Source organism: Vulpes lagopus, chromosome 9 (genome assembly GCF_018345385.1).
Source record: "Vulpes lagopus strain Blue_001 chromosome 9, ASM1834538v1, whole genome shotgun sequence".
Taxonomy (NCBI): Eukaryota; Metazoa; Chordata; class Mammalia; order Carnivora; family Canidae; genus Vulpes; species Vulpes lagopus.
In genome coordinates this window covers 11,313,523-11,331,784 of record NC_054832.1, presented here as the reverse complement: position 1 = coordinate 11,331,784, position 18,262 = coordinate 11,313,523, and positions in this window count along the sequence as shown.

Sequence of the window (18,262 nt, the reverse complement as noted above, 5' to 3'; positions counted from 1 at the left end):
AACTCTAGGAAATAGCCTTTCTAATTTTTAACGAAGCTGAAAGTGTTATTTATTTCTCTCAGACTCAACAAAGAAACAAAGAAAAATGTTTCAGTGCTGGGATTCCTGGCAAGTAGTGGGTGCTCAATAAATATTTGCTGAATGAATGAATGAATGAATGAATGAATGGATATGTGGGCACAAGGGCCTGCTTTTGCATCCTGAAGAGTCATGGCCTGAAAGATATATAAACACAAAGTTATGTATCTATGTGGTGGTTTTAAAATAAGTCCACAGGGGATCCCTGGGTAGCTCAGCGGTTCAGCGCCTGCCTTTGGCCCAGGGCGTGATCCTGGAGTCCCGGGATCAAGTCCCACATCAGGCTCTCTGCATGGAGCCTGCTTCTCCCTCCCTCTGCCTGTGTCTCTGCCCCCCACCCCGCCATCTATCATGAATAAATAAATAAAATCTTTTTTAAAAAGTCCACAATTTCCTTGGTCTCCCTCCCCTCAGGAGATGAAGCAGGAGTGGGAGTTGGGCTTTTACCAACTAATTCTAACAAATACAATGTGATAGAATTCACAGCGTGTGACTCCATCAGAGAAAAAACTGAAACTTTCTTCTCTCTTCTCTCATCATTCACTCTGGGGGAAGCTACCTGCCATGTCCTGAGGACACTCAAGCCATCTATAAAGAGGCCCACGTGGTAAGGAGCTGAGGTCTCCTGCCAATAGCAATGTGAGAGGGCAATCTTCAAAACAGATTCCCTGGCCTCAAGCAAACCTTCAGATGACTGTGGCCACTGCCAACCTCCGAATGCAATCGCACAAAAGACCCCCAGCCAGAACCACCTAGGGAAGGCCACTCCCAAACTCCTGAGGCACAGGAACAAGGAGATATAAAGTAAATGTGTCCTATTTTAAGCCACTATGTGTTGGGGTGATTCGTTATGCAGCAACAGATAATCTTCTTTCTCCTTTTGGGACTTGACAGATGGTTAAAGCAGAAACCCCTTGAGGGTGTCTTATATAGTCTTATATCCCCAACATCTGGCATCTTGTAAACACCTGCCATGCAGTAAACAATAGAAGTGACTCATTTAATGACAAGTTTGTCCCTAATGTTTTTTATAGAAACCCATACATATAGATTCACACACTGAAACAGGAGCATCCTTCACCAATTAAAAGGAAAAAAAAAAAGACTTTTCAACAAAGAACTATTAGAGAGCTTAATTATTTAAAAAGGAACTATTAGCCTGAATTTGTAGAAAAAGAAAGACTATTTAAAAGTTATTTAATGAAAAGGAACTATTAGAAACTATGGAAACAGTGCTGTTAGAATTTGCATAATCCTCCTCACTTACTGGGGTGAAAAAGAGCTGCATCTAGAGGGAATATAAGGCATATAAGGAATATACAGAATCCAAGGTAAGAACAACCAACAAAGGGGCAGAGCCTGAGAAAGCATCACAGCTCGAGACACAAGGGACCTGGGGGTCTCAGATCCCGCTGGGGGATTTTCTTGTAGTTCTCCTGAAGCAATGTCATCAAAGGAGTTCAAGTATACAAAGGCCAGTTGAACAGGATAACCCTCCAGTACCTTTCTGACTTGAGCTGCTGTAAAGGGAGGATCTCCTCCTGCCTGTGCTCCAGGCACACCTAGGAGAAAGGTGGGGAGCACGCCTGCCCTCTGCTGGCCCCAAGAGAGCTAAAGAGGAAGACCTGCCACCAACACTGCCAGCATTCAGGCCCACATACTCATTTCCATTATCTTGTGATATTATCAGTTTTAGGACATACTACACACCTCTCTGTAGAAATAAGAGAGGGTAAATAATGGGAGCAAATCACTGTCTTGTTTCCTCTATGACAATTAGGACAATGCATATTTTTTAAAAAAGCAAGTTTTGCCCTCTGCCAACCTCTGACAATGGAGGGCTAACTGTATTCAAATGCAAAGACCTACTGATGTTTCCTTTTCTTTTTAACCACTGATACTGCGCACTCTACCACCTGCTGTGAAGGATGCAAGGAAAGTAATATCTAACCTGGAGTCCCAGTTATTTGTCAACCAGCTCCAATGAGAGGGGACATTTTTAAATACGCTCAATTCCCTACGAATACCTAAAAATTAAAAGAGTAATTTAAGCGTCCCAGACCAGAGAATCCCACTCTTCTTGTCATGCACAGCTTTTGGGTCTTCCTAGCGCCATAATAGGTGCAGGGCGGGGGCCCTAAAAGTTAATGCATTACTGTTGCCTTAGTTGAGTTATTTCAAGGAAAGCTTACTGAGTATGGGCTCTGTGGTAGGCACTGTGGTAGGTTCTTGACACACATTATTTAATTTGGTCCAATAATGATTCAATAAATGAGAACAATGAAGCTCAGAGAATTTGTATTACCTACCAGAGGTCACAAAGCTAGAGAGGTGTCAAACGCCAAACCCAGATTTTTGCAGCTGCCCCCAATAACCAACCCCAACGTTCTACTAAGTGTCTGAAGACAAGCTTTGTTTCCATCACGATAGCGAACCCCACACTGCTGCCCCCTGTGTTTTCACATGTGTTAACCAAGCTTCCAATGTTTTAAAAGAGTTTAATTGCTTGGCTGAATTTATTTAGAAAGAATATACCCTTGCTCATCAAAAGACTTTCAAAACTCTTAATCTGGGCTTCTTGCTCAGCATGAGACAATCAGATCTAACACAGAATCCATAACGATTCTGGCCTAAGCCACTGACATTTTATAAAAGGTTCAGCTTTTCTGAGATGTTGAACATAGCTCTAAGTTCCCCAAAATTCAGGTCTTACCTCCCAGAGATCTTTAAGGGAGCCGTTTATAATACAATCAATGTGGTGCTTAAGAGGGAGATTGTACGCTGAGGATATAAAGAGAACCCAGGGCTAATGCCCTCTGCCATTGCCCCAGTTCTCCCGGCCTATTCCACGCTAACCCAGCAGGGAGGAAGCTGGAAGGGGAAGGAAGGGAGAAGTCGGGGGAAGGGAGGCCGGAGCTGAGCCCGGAGAGGAGACTGCCTCTCACTCCATAGGCCCCAAAGCAAAGAAAGGCATGAGGCCTGGCGTCACCAACTAGCTTCCTGCTGTTTGACGATGCTGCCACCTTCTGGCACAAAGTGAAAATTCGTGAGAAAATACTACCAGTCACTACCTACCATTCAATAGATAAGCCAACAAAGACGTGATCCCTACATACCAATAAAATTAGGGGATAAAAAAATCCCCCCCACCCCACCCCAGTGCATTCCTGGGATCTATTTAAGCTAGAACTAAGTACGTATCTTCACTTTTCAGGCTCTTACCTTTTAAAATATGTCATCTAGTACCTGGACAACTAGAGAAATTTCTTCAATATTCTCCCAACCCTCATGCATGTCCCCCTTCCAATCCATTGCCCCACCCAACAGTCAGAGCCTCCAAAGACTTTTAATTTTACTTGGGGACAAACCTGTTGCTCTTGCCCATGAGGGATCCCAAGCTGGCCGCCTACAAGCCCAATTTCAGTAGTGTGTGTGAGTGTGCATGTGTGTCTCTGTGTGTGTGTGCAGAGAGCAATATTTTCAAGTGCTTCAAATGGGGGCACTCCCTACCTCCTCAGTGGGTCACCACCTCCACCTATAACACATACAGATAGGCACACATCCTCACACCCCTGGAGTCAAGAAAGCTCACTGGGAAATTCACCTCCACCCAGAACCTGAAAATGTGACCTTATTTAGAAATAGATATACCTGTAGATATACTTAGTGAAGAAGGAAGCACATGGGTGAAAAGGGGCCCTAAATCCAATACGACCGGCATCCTTAGAAGAACAGACACAGTGACAAAGACACATAAGGAAAAAGTCATGTGAAGACAGAGGCAGAGATTAGAGTGATGCATTTTTTTTATAGAATTTTTTTTTTAATTTTTATTTATTTATGACAGTCACAGAGAGAGAGAGAGAGGCAGAGACACAGGCAGAGGGAGAAGCAGGCTCCATGCACCAGGAGCCCGACGTGGGATTCGATCCCGGGTCTCCAGGATCGCGCCCTGGGCCAAAGGCAGGCGCCAAACCGCTGCGCCACCCAGGGATCCCGGAGTGATGCATTTTTAAGCCAAGAGCCATGCAATGTCTAAAACTGCCAGCAACCACCAGAAGCTAGAAGAAGCGAGGAAGGATTCACCCTAAGAGTCATAGGAAAGAGCATGGCCCTTGATGTCAGACTTCTAGCCTCTAAACTATGAGAGAAAAAATTGCTGTTTTAGGGTTTTAGGCCACCCAGTTTATGGTACTCTGTTACAGTAGCCTTCGGAAACTAATACATTATTTGTTTTCTATATCTCCTACTAAAATAAAGAGCCCTGAAACAAACCCTCACAAACACAGTCAAATAATTTTCTCAAGCATGCTAAGAGCATTCAGTGGGGGGAAAAAACATTTTGTCTTCCAAAATCAATACACAAAAATCTGTTGTGTTTCTCTACACAATGACAAACTATCAGAGAATTAAGAAAATGATCACATCTACAATTCCATCAAAAAGAATAAAATACCTACGGGGGCACCTGGGTGGCTCAGAGGTTGAGCATCTGCCTTTGGCTCAGGTCGTGATCCCAGGGTCCTGAGATTGAGTCCTCCATCAAGCTCCCTACAGGGAGCCTGCTTCTCCCTCTGCCTATGTCTCTGCCTCTCTCCCTGTATCTTTCATGAATAAATAAATAAAATCTTTAAAAATAATAATAATAAAATACCAATGAACAAATTTAATGAAGGAAGTAAACGATCTGTACACTAAAAACTATAAGACAAAAAAACTCTAAGATATTAATGAAAGAAATTGAAGACACAAAAAATTGGAAAGATATTTCAGGCTCATGATTGGAAAAATTAATATTGTTTAAATGTCCACACTACCCAAAAGAAATTTACTGATTTAATGCAGTCTCTATGAAAATTCTAATGGCATTTTTCACAGAAATAGGGCAGATAATCCTAAAATTTGTGTGGAACCACAAAATATCCCAAAGAGTCAAAGCAATCTTAAGAAATACAAAGCTAAAAAAAAAAAGAAAAAAAAAAAAGAAATACAAAGCTAGAAACATCATGCTTCCTGATTTCAAACTATATTACAAATATATAGTAATCAAAAAAAAAAAACAAATATATAGTAATCAGAACAGTAGGTTTTGGGGGGAAAAAAAGACACATCAGTGAAACAGAATAGAGACCCCAGAAATAGGGACGCTTGGGTGGCTCAGCGATTGAGCGTCTGCCTTCAGCTCAGGATGTGAGCCTGGGATCCTGGATTGAGTCCCACATCGGGCTCCCTGTGGGGAGCCGGCTTCTCCCTCTGCCTCTCTCTCTCTGTGTCTCTCATAAATAAATAAAAAATCTTTAAAAGAGAGAGAGAGCACGCCCAGAAATAAAACCAAGCGTATGTGGCTAATTTACAACGAAGGAGCCAAGAATATACACTGGGGAAAGGGCAGTCTCTGCAATACTGTTGGGAAACACAGGCAGAAGGATGAGACTGGGCCACTACCTTTACAAACACACAAAAATTCACTCAAAATGGATTCAAGACTTGACTGTAAGACCTGAAACCATAAAAATCATAGGAAAAAAAAACAAGGCCAGAAGCTCCATGCCATCAGACTTGGTGATGACTTTTTAGACTTGACACCAGAAATAAAGGCAACAAAGGCAAAAACAAGTAAGTGGAACCACTGCAAACCAAAAATCTTCTGCACAGCAAAGGAAACCATCAACAAAATGAAAAGGCAACCTACCAAATGGAAGGAGATATTTGCAAATCACATTTCTGATCGCGGGTTAATATCAAAATATATAAAGAACTTCTACAACTCAACAGCAAAAAAAAGCAAAACAACCCAATTAGAAAATGAGCAGATCTAAAGAAGACATTTTTCCAAAGAAGACATCCAGATGGCCAATGGGTAGATGCATGAAAAGATGCTCAGCATCATTCATCATCAGGGAAATGCAAATCAAAACCCCAATGAGATATCACCTCACACTTGTCAGAATGGCCATTGTCAAAAAGACAAACAAACAACAAGTATTGGTGGGTTTGTGCACTGTTGGTGGGACGGTAAACTGGTGCGGCCAATATGGAAAATAGTCTGGAGGCTTCTCAAAAAGTTAAAAGCAGAACTGTCATATGATCCAGCAAGGCAACTTCTGGGAATCTACCTAAAGGAAACAAAAACACTGTATCGAAGAGATATCTGCACCCCTATGTTCATTACTATTGATAATAGTCAAGACATGGAGACAACTTGAGTGTCCACTGACAGATACGTGGGTAAAGAAGTTTAAGAAGTCGTGATGCATGCACGCACAGGAACATCACAGCCATAAAAAAAGAATGAGATCCTGCCATTTGCAACAGTATGGGTGGATCTGGAGAACATTATGCTAAGTGAAGTCAGTCAGACAGAGAAAGACAAATGCTGTTATGATTTCATTTATATGTGGAATAAAAAAAAAAAACTTCACAAGAGATCAGATTTGTGTTAACGAGGGATAGGGTGGAGGAGGACAGAAAGAATCAGATAAACCAGGTGGTCAAAAGGTAAAAACTTCCAGTTATAAGACAAATAAGTACTAGAGATGTAATGGACAACATGATAGCTATTGCTAACACTACTGTATGGGTTTTTCTTTTTTTAAGATTTTATGTTTTAAGTAATCGCTACACCCAACATGGGGTTCGAACTCATAACCCTGAGATCAAGAGTCACACACGCCACTAAGCCAGTCAGGTACCCCTGTGTATGGTGTATTTGAAAGTTGTGAAGAGAGTAAATTCTAAGGTTTCTCATCACATGGGGGGGAAATGTTTTTCTCTTTTTTATCTGCAGGAGATGATCAGATGTTAACAAAACACACTGTTCATCATTTTGTAATATACGTAAGTCACATCATTATGCTGTAGACCTTAAACTTACACGGTGCTGTATGTCAGTCAGATCTCAATAAACTTGGAGGGCAAAGGAACTGTCAAAGTTTAAAATTAGACAAAAAGTTTTTAATGGACAAAACACTTGGGGACCCCTGGGTGGCTCAGCGGTTTAGCGCCTACCTTCAGCCCAGGGTGTGATCCTGGAGACCTGGGATCGAGTCCCACATCGGACTCCCTGCATGGAGCCTGCTTCTCCCTCTGCCTGTGTCTCTGCCTCTGTGTGTGTGTGTGTGTGTGTGTCTCATGAATAAATAAATAAAATCTTTTTTAAAAATGGACAAAAGACTTAAATATTTTACCAAAGAAGATACATGGGTTGGGAGAGGGGCAGCACAGCAGATGTTCGACACCATCAGTCATTAGGGAAAAGCACATCGAAGCCACAATGAGATGCCACTATGCAGCTGCAAGAACGGCTAAAACCAAAACACATGACAAGGCCAAGTGCTGCCAAGGGTGCCGAGAACTAGAACTTTGTTGGGAATGCAGAATAGTGCAGCCACCTTACTTAGGAACTTTTCATGAAGTTAAAGAGCACTCACCATAAAACCCAGCAGTCCACAAGTGAAATGCAAGTCTACGCTCGCAGAAAAATATGCACAAATGAGTCTTTATGCAGAATTGCCAAAAACTGGGAACAACTGAAATGTCCCACGCTGGTGAGCAGATAAGCGCGCCCGTCCGACAGAAGCCCCCTCAGCCGCAGAAAGGAAGACACAGCAGTGATACACGGGACAGGGGACAGTACATCACAAGATGAGACATGAGGCTCAAATGCACTATACTAAGAAGCCAAACTCTGAAGGGCGCATACGATAGGACCCCGCTTACAGGCTGAGGCAGAAATCAGTGGTCAGAGGGGGCTGAGGGTCAGGAGACCAGATGATCACAAAAAGCCACAAGGACCCTTGGGGAGGGTGGCCACACACTGTATGCATTTGCTGAACCTCATTAAAAAACACAGGAAAAATTACATCTCTATGAAAACCAACTCCTGATCACCCCTGTCTACAGCTTCCAGGGCTTCGGGGAGTTGCTACTGTCCTATTAGCAGGGTTTTCCAGGACACATCAGCTCTCTGCCTCTCGTTCCAGCCTCATCCATCATCCCGCCTCTCCGCCTCCAACCACACAGCCTGTCATTTTGCTGAACACACTTTCCCTTATCTTTGCCTATGTTTTCTCCCCAGATCACCTAACGCCTCATCCCTCAATTTCGGACCCCTTTCTGCAGCCCCAGGAAACCTCCTTCAGCCCCCACGTCTGCTCCACCGGTGCTTGCTGGCAACACCATCTGGCCTTCTGTGCTTCGGGTTCACTGCACACTTGTGGTGACAGGTGTCTGAGCTGGGTCAGAGACCCCTGCTGAGGGCTCCAGGAGATGCTAGTGCTATTAAGCTCATGGTAAATGAAAACATGCTATGGATTTAGGGAGGGGGGCGGGAAACGACACTTAATTTTTATAAGTGTTGGCAAGTGTGAACAGAAGTTAAAGGCTCCGACAGCAGGGCACGCAAGTCCCACCAAGTCCACGAGGGGGCGAGTAGGGCTTACTGTTGACACATTCTAGGCTTCTAGGGGAAGAGAGGGAAGCTTTAGTGTGGCCCAGGACAGCAGACTGGATTTACAGGAACTACTGTAATCATCACGACAAATCAGAGAGGAACCTAAGTGCAGATCAGTTCAGTAAGTCGCCACAGCACTGGCTGTGCAATTTCGAAGAAAATCAGACTCTGTCACCCACCTTGTCTATAAAATGGAAATGAGCTCCCCTCTCCAGAGTCGCTATGAGAAGTAGAGAGGTCTGGTGAGGTGACGGACCAAGGTTACCCTTATCCTCCCAACTTCACCTGGATCCTTCCCCTGTGAACTGACAACCAGGTCAGGTCCCTGTCAGCTCATAAACGCCCTTACCAAGTATCCCCTCCAGTGACCCCTTCCTCCCAACCACTGTCTCCTCTCAGACCACTTCCCTAAAGAACCATCTGCAAGCTGCGCATTCCCTCCTCCCTGGCACCCACACCTCCACCCACTGAAGTCTGTCTCCCAGTGAGTTTACTCCACGGAAGTCAGCAAGAGCACACTCTTGGCTATTCCCTGCCTAGATACAAGGACACCTGGTCAGGGGGCCTCCTTTACGGGATCATTTCCATTCTGCCTCCTTCCCGGCTCTGGTCCCTGGCCCAACACTTAAAGCCTATTGTTAGGCAAATCCCAGGTCTCAACACATCAACACGTTTCTTATATGCAGCTATGAAATCACTCAGGAAGGGACGCCTGGGTGGCTCAGCAGTTGAGTACCTGCCTTCAGCCCAGGGCGTGAGCCTGGAGTCCCACATCCGGCTCCCTGTATGGAGCCTGTTTCTCTCTCTCTGCCTATGTCTCTGCCCCTCTCTCTCTCTCTCTCTCTCTCTCTGTGTGTGTCTCTCATGAATAAATAAATAAAATCTTCAAAAAAAAAAAAAAAGAGGGATCCCTGGGTGGCGCAGCGGTTTGGCGCCTGCCTTTGGCCCGGGGCACGATCCCGGAGACCCGGGATCGAATCCCACGTCAGGCTCCCGGTGCATGGAGCCTGCTTCTCCCTCTGCCTGTGTCTCTGCCTCTCTCTCTGTGTGTGACTATCATAAATAAATAAAAATTTAAAAAAAAAAAAAAAGAGAAAGAAAGAAATCACTCAGGAAGAGGGCAGGATTGGGGGCACACAGGTGAGAGAGGAGAGCTCAGGGGAGAGGACAAACGGCAACAAACAGACAATCCTACCCAAAGAAAGGAGGACAGAGCCAATTACCTCTACCTTACAGAGCCAGTTGTCCAATCTCAGAGAGCACAGTGATCAACCTAGGTGCTTGGTCAAAAGGCAGGCTCCAGGGTCCTCTTCAGAAAATTGAATTCCGAAGATACAGAATCAGATCCGGGGTTCTGAGTTTTAGCCAGCATCACAGGTGCCTATGACGGGAGGGGTCCCCAGGCCACGCTGAGAAAAGCTGCCATGCCCGGCCTGGACGAGGAAGTCTGGGGCTGCAGGTGCAGGAATATGAAAGAGTCCAACAGGAATAACCTTAGCTCTCCTGGCCTGACTTCTTCCCATCCAGATATTCTCATCTCAGATGACGACAAGGAGAAGACCTTTCCAGAAGGTGAGCTCCAGAGCTGGGCATGTTCTCTGCCTACACGCAGACTCCGCTGAGCCCTGACATTCGTTTGGGGTCAAATGGAAAGCCTGTGTGTGCCCCCAGCCCCAGCCCAACGGCACTCTAAAGGCCCAGGAAGTACCCTATACTGTCATCAGCAGAAGGGCCTGAAAGGAAGTTAGGTACATGTTAAAAATTCATGGTGGTGGTGGTGGAAGTGGGGGCAGTGTTTGCAAGGAGAAAGTGAAGGCCTCACTGGAACGTGACATTTGAACAAAGACTGGAACTGGAAGAATGTGGGGAGGACGTGAATCTGTGGCTGTCTGGGGAAAGGAGGAAAGAGGAAGAGCAGAGATCCTACAGGAAGAAGTACCTGGCGCCAGCCCAGGCGCCAGCCCAGGCGCAGTGCCTGAGTGAATTCACCAGGCAGGGAGGGCAGGTGGGGGCAGGCCCTTGTTGCACACGGTTAGGACTTGGTTTTTACTTGAAGTGGGACTGGCAGCTGTCGGAGGGGAGTGAGCTCAAGAGTGACAAGTGGGACACGTCTTTGGAAAAGATGCCAGTCTTTGTTGTGTTGTCCACAGACAGACATAGTAAGGCAGTAGGAGCAGAAGTAGGGAGTCTGGTTAGGAGGGACTGCGGTGACCCTAGTGACAGCTGATGGGGGATGAGGCCAGGGTGCTGGCACAGGCAGTGAGATGGGAAGTGATTGGGTCCTGGTCTGTGTTGAAGGCAGAGCCCACATCTACAAAAGGAGTGGCGAAATGAAAAGAAGACCTACACATGGCCAACAGGCACATGAAAAAATGCTCCACATCACTGGCCCTCAGGGAAATACAAATCAAAACTACAAGGAGATACCACCTCACACCAGTGAGAATGGCTAAAATTAACAAGACAAGAAACAACAAATGTTGGCATAGATATGGAGAAAGGGGAACCCTCTTACACTGCTGGTGGGAATGCAAACTTGTGCAGCCACTCTGGAAAACAGTGTGGCGATTCCTCAGAAGGTTAAAAATAGAGCTGCCCTATGGCCCAGCAATTGCATTATTGGGTATTCACCCCAAAGATAACAAATGTAGTGATCTGAAGGGGCACCTCACCCAATGTTTATAGCAGCAGGAGGAAGAGATGGGAAGGAGGGGGGAGGAGAAGAGGGGGGGAAGAGAAGAGGAGACAAGAGAGGAGGAAGAGAAGAGGAGGAGGAGAGGAGGAGAGAAGAGATCTGCATGAAAACCTATGAGAAAGGCTAAATAAGCAGGAAGAGTAACTAATGGAGAATTTTGAAGATAATACCCTGTGCCGTGCAAGGGCCACTACTTCAGGTTCCACATGTGACCTTAAGTAAATCAAATCGACATCACTCACTCTTGGCCTCTAATTCCTGGGCTAAGAGCTTCCCAATGATTATGTGCAAAAATCCAAGAATCCTATTGTGAGGTGTGGTAGGAGTGAAGCAGGGCTGCTGAAGGAATGAGAACACTTGAGATTCTTTTAAGAAGGAATCTGGAGCTTTTTCTCATGCTTTTCAAGATTGCCACCACCCCGGCAAAAGGATGTTCCCAGCCCGGAAGGATCAGGGAGGCTTCACTGCTGCTACCTGTTGGACTTTCCCACCTGCCTGGGGAGTGTGTAGGCTCCAGGCTCTGGGAGAGAACAGGGAGGGTTGAGTAAGACCATCGGTTCGATCTTGGTTCTAAAACGTATTTGGAAAAAAAGAACCAGAAAAACAACTCAGGGTTCACCGGCCTCACATAACTCTTCCCAAAAAGCTAAGTTACTTTCCTTCAGCTTCTAGAAGAGCCAACAGCAAGCCCATCCCTTGGAATGCTGGTGTGTCAAAGAGTGGTCCATATTATCCAAATCCTACATGACAAGCCTGTTGTTCCTAAAAAGCAAATTACAGAAAGTAAAACTGAGGTTTGGCAAATCTTTTGGTCTGGTGGTGTCATGCGGTGAGGTGTGTCCCGAACGGAGTTGAGTATCAAGACTCCCAAGATGGAGAAAGGTGGATGTGGGACTTCTATGAATATTAAAAGGAACAAAAAAGCGATATAAATGCGTTGTAAAATCCTGTGAACCTAAAGGAATGTTGTCTTTGTGAGCCTCTGTTCCCGTATATGACAAAAACTTGCAGGTGCAGCCTTCCTGTTCTTAGAATTTTCCCCTCCCGTAGCATCTCACCTAATCCTTAAGTCAACAGAGAGTCACCAGGAAGAAAATGGGTTTGGGGCAAGTTGTTTTTGTCCTCTTTGAAAGTCTTTTAATTTATCTTTAAAATAAAGGTTGTTGTAATGTTGGATTCCATAATATATGCCTACTACCTGACATACAGGAGGTGTTTTAAAAATTCCTGTTGTACAGAGCTCCACATCGAGGCAGTTCAGAGGCTCTCCCTAGGGCCCTGGCACTTGCACCCGCCACTCCCTCTTTCTGAACTGTTTTTCTACCTTTCTAAATAACTCAAGAGTATTTACATATAGCACAGTTTTTACATCTAGCACATTTACAGTTTACATATAGCACACTTAAGACAAAATATGAGCCAAAAACTTATTCCATCCACAATGACTGTGAAACCATAAATCAAAACTTGGTCAGCCAGTTCTGTTAGTAAGAAATGGGTGTGGGTTCCGAAGAACTTTCTTTATAAAGTACCCTCCTCACCTAGCAGATATATAAGAAGAAGGACTGGAAAGCTAAGATTATGTGATCCAGAGTAAGTTCCACATCTGGCTGGCCTCCTGAAAGAGAAGACGGCCCATCATATGCTGGTTTTTTTCTGGGATATTGCATTGGAAATTGAAGCAGGGACCTATAATTGGTGAAAAAAAAAAAAAGAAAAGAAACAGTGAGTAAAATCACATTTATCTGGTCTCTGAAATCTGACGCATTCTGCTTAATATCAGGAGATCCAGAGATTGCAAGGAGCCCAACTCAACTGGAATCTTTCTCTACAAGACAATACACAATCTGGTAAGTTGTTTTTTTCTTTTGGGGGCTTGTTTTGTTTTGTTTTTTAAGATTTATTTGTTTGACACAGAGCAAGAGAGAGAGCACCAGCAGGAGGAGCTGAAGGGAGAGGGAGAAGCAGGCTTTCTACTGAGGGGGTAGGCCAATGCGGGGCTTGATCCCAGAACCCCGGCATCGTGATCTGAGCTGAAGGCAGACACTTAACCAACTAAGCCACCCAGGCTCCCCTACAATCTGGTAAGTTCTAACTGAGGGTCAGAGGATGAATAAAATTATTATGGTCAGAGACAGAAATGTTCAGGATGAGTTCATGGAATGAACAGGGGGCTTTGTTTTGCTTTTGGCATAATTTTGCCCCAAAAGCAGGTAGGACTTCTTTCTAAAGGTCTCCTTAATAAAAGAGAATTCCGGGGATCCTGGGGTGGCTCAGCAGTTTAGTGCCTGCCTTTGGCCCAGGGCGTGATCCTGGAGACCCGAGATCGAGTCCCATGAGAATTCCTGATAATAACATGCCAGCGGGTAAGGCTAAGGGATGTACCTTTGATACACCTTTATTGAGGTCCATTCTCAGAAAATATTTTATTCCCATTACTTTGTCGTCCACTGATCTCTTCTATGACTTACACTGGATAGAACTGAAGGTCATATCAAGGATTTTAGAGGAACTTTTGAAAATTCTGTTTCCATTCAACCAATAAATATTTCATAAATATTCAAAAGCTGAATTCTATATAGCTGGGAAACCCTATTTCTATTTGCTGATTTGTGGTCGGCAAGATGCACTTTGCATTTTCCCCTATCCAGCTGTTATATTAAATATTCAGTTACATCTTAATTTACAGTACACTGGTTTCAACTTCCACCTATACACAGATAATTCATTTACATCTCCAGGGCAGGTCTCAGCTCTAAGCCCCAATCTGTATAACTGTCTGGGGGAGTAGGGGTTCTTGTGGGTTTTTTTATGAGTCTTTTTTATCCTTTTTTTCAGCTTGACTCAGGTATAACTGACAAAAATTGTATAGGTTTAAGGTACACAATTTGATATTTTGATATACATTGTGAAATGATCACTACAACCAAGCTAATAAGCATATTCATCACCTCACATAATTATCTTTTTGCGTGTGGGGTGAGAACATTTAAGATCTATCCCCTTAGCAAATTTCAAGTACAGAATATGATATTAACTGTAGTCACCATGCTGTACATTGGATCTCCAGGAGGTTTTCATCTAGTATAATGAAAACTTTGAACCCTTAGATCAACATCACCCCATTTCCTCCTTCCTCTAGCCCCTGACCACCACTATCCTACTCCCTGCTTCTGTTAAGTGTGGCTATTTTAGATTTCACGTGTGAGATCTTGCAGTATTTATCTTTCTGTGTCTGGTTTTTACTCGGCATAACGTCCTCCAGATTATCCATGTTGATGCAAATAGCAGAATTTCATTTTTTTTTTTAAGGCTGAAAAAAATACTTCAGTGTGTGTGTGTGTGTGTGTGTGTGTGTGTGTGTGTGTGTGTGAATTTCACATCTTCTTCATTCATTCAACCATTGATGGACATTTAGGTTGTTTCCATATCTTGGCTATTATGAATAATGCTGCAATGAACTTGAGAATATAGATAGCTCTTTGAGATACTGTTTCATTTCCTTCAAATATATGCCCAGAAGTGAAATTGCTGGGTTTTTTTAAATATATTTTATTTATTCATGAAAGACACACACAGAGAGGGAGGCAGAGACACAGGCAGAGGGAGAAGCAGGCTCCATGCAGGGAGCCCGATGCAGAACTCGATCCCTGAACCCTGGGGTCACGACCTGAGCCAAAGGCAGACGCTCAGCCGCTGAGCCACCCAGGTCCCAAGAGATTGCTGAGTTTTATGGTAATTCTATTTTTTAATTTTTTGAGGAACTTCTATACTGTCTTCCATAATGGCTATACTAGTTTACATTCCCACCAATGGTACGCAAGAATCCCAATTTCTCCATATCTTCACTTGTTAAAATAACACTTGTTATTTTTGTCTTTTTTTTTTCAGAGAGAGAGAGTACAATCGGTGGGGGAGGGGAAGGAGGGCAGAGGAAGAGGTAGACAGAGAATCCCAAGCAGGCCCCATGCTGAGCGAGGAACCCAAAGCAGTGCTCAATCTCACAATCCTGAGATCAAGACCTGAGCTGAAATCAAGAGTCAAATGCTCAACTGACTGAGCCAGCCAGGTGCCTCTTAATCTTTTTGATAATAGCCATTTCACCAGGTGTGAGATGACATCTCATTGTGCTTTTGTTTTTTTTTTTTTTTTGTTTTTTTGTTTTTTTTTTTTTTTTCTCATTGTGCTTTTGATTTGGGTATCCCTGTTGATTACTGATGTTGAGCACTTTTTCATATACTTACTTGGCATTGTGTATCACAGAACCATATCTATCTCCCTGCTGACAAACTTGTCCTGAACCTACAAGATGAAAGTTTTACCAGGGGCAATGACAGCCTTATCTAGGGCAAGAAATGAGCCTGGTGACCAGGAACTCCACCCCCAGAGAAGTGAATCTGTTTCTCTCTGGTTTTTTGAGGAGCCAACTTGGGCTCATGTGATGGTCCAGTATCATGTGATGGTCCCTTCTGTATCTGTCCTCCCAACCCTTCTTGGATGAATAAAGCCTGACCAATTTTAGGGAGAATGATTTTGCTCGTCCCTGTGTTGGCCAGAGATGTTGGGACAGTGTGATTTCTGAGTGATTGATTTCCTACAGTGTTGGTTCTTCCCTCCAGGATGGGAGGTGATAACCACCAACCCAGGAATTCTCAATAAATTTTTATTAAAGGGCACCTGGGTGGCTCAGTTGGTTGGGCATCTACCTTCAGCTTGGGTCATGTTCCTGGGGTCCTAGGATCAAGCCTTGCATCAGGCTCTCGGCTTCTTCCTCGACCCCTCACCCTGTAGTGCTTTCTCTCTGTCTCTCTCAAATAAATAATTTTTTTTAATTTATCAAGCAGAAAAAACTATAAATTAATTAATTAATTAATTAATTTAATGGCATTGTGATAAAAATGTAATCTAGATAAGACTGATTCTTCATATTTCTTCATTTTTGCTTAATGATGGATGTGTGTGTGTGAAAAGAATTAGTCTCTTTGTAAGGGGTAAACAGAGTTTTATATATATCTATTCAATCAAATTTGATAACTGCATTGTTCATATCTTCTATGAGTATCTCCTATATTTTTATACCTGATCCATCATTTATTGACCTCTTTGTCTAACAACACTTGTTTATATGTTTTCATGCTTTATGAGGTTCACTCATGGTTTGAATTACTACATGTTCTTGTTATTATAAAGTGATCTCATTCTACCCCCATAATGTTTACTAATATATGAATATATACATACAGGTTTTATTGTGGTACTTACCTGATTTTTATTCTTCCATTCTTTTAGTTTTTATTTACTAATTGTAGTGTTCTAAATATGTCTTTTGTCTATAGAGTGTACTTCTACATTTTGGTTTTTTTAATGTAATCCAACAACCTCTGATTCTTGAGTGAGGAAGAGTTAATCTATTATATTTACCCCATTTACTGTATATTTTTATTTATTTCTACCACTTCATTTGAACTTTCTATTTTCCCTGCTTTTTCTTCCTCTTCTTTTTGTTTTATTGGATTTGATACGTTTTCTTTACTCGTTTTCCCCCCCTCTCCTGGTCTAGAAGTTAAATATTCAATTTCTACTTATTTACTGGTTATCCCTAAATTTAGAAATACATATTGGATTTAACAAAAATGTAAAACTGACTTCCTTGTCAAAAAATACAAAGATATTTAATATTTTAATTCTGACTTCCTTTTCCATGACTTCTATATTATTATAATCTAGAATTTTGGCTTCACCTTGTTTTCTGCTGCCAAGTTAGTATAAATATAATTTTTATGTAATACTTGATGCAATACTTGTTTAGATTTATGCACTTGTTTACCAACTTCTTGCTCACACTTCCTTCCTGTATTTCACTCCTAGCTTTAGAACTTCAATGTCACTCCACCTTAACAACATCACTATTGTCAGAGAGTTAATTTAATTATTGATACAGCCTTCCATTTTTTTTGTCTGTCTGAAAAATGTATTTATTCTGCATTAATATTGGCCTGGTAGTTTAGCTGAACTAAGAATTTTTGGTGGAGAGTTATTTTCTCTTAGTACTTTAAAATGTTCTCTTTTCTTCTGGTGTCTATTAGTTGCAATTTGAAAATTCTCTGTTCTATATAATAGGCATTCCTTTATAGATGATTCACCTATTGCTTAGAGATTTTTAAGATCTTCTTATCTTTACTATTTCACAGTAATATCTGATTAGCTGTGGGTTTGACTAGTTTTGCCTATTGCATCTAGACTATCGCTTTACTCCCATTCTTTCCATTCTCCCATATATATGCACATCTTCCATATACATGTGTGCATGTATGTATATACACATATATGTGTGTGTTTCACTTTATCATTATGTCCTCCATAGGTCTTACTAGCTCTATACTATTTTCTCTTTATAGTTCTCTGATGAATTATGGTAAAGTTCCTAAAATCCACCTTCTAGTTCCTAATTCTCACTTAAGCTAGGTCTAGTCAACTATTTGTCTAATTCACCAAGCTATTATCAACAACTATTTTTCATCTTAAAATCTCCTTTTGAATCTTTTTTCCAATTTGCCTGGTCACCTTTTTTTAAAGATTTATTTATTTATCTAGTTTAGAGGGGGGAGAGCGGAGGGAAAGGGAGAGGAAAGAAGCAGACTTTCTGCTGAGCACAGAGCCCAACACAGGGCTGGACCTCATGACCCTGAGATCATGACCTGAGCCAAAAATCAAGAGTCAGAGGCTTAACCCACTGAGCCCCCCAGATACCTTTGCCTGGTCACTTTTCATGTTACCTTGTTCTTTTCTCATGTTTTGTTTCTTTATTTATGTTTTTAATATTTTACACATACTTCTCCTATAGTCTCTATCAGAGTATTCAATTTTATGCCATTCTGTAGGTCTAATCCTGATGAATGTTGTGTCTATTGAGCTCCACTAAGGGTGATTTGCTCCCACGTGTGTTTTCTATTTTTGGACTGTGAGATGGTGTCTTACACAGCACTCTGTGTCTTCTGTGGGGCTATGTTGAGTCTGTTTTACTCCAAAGTGATTTT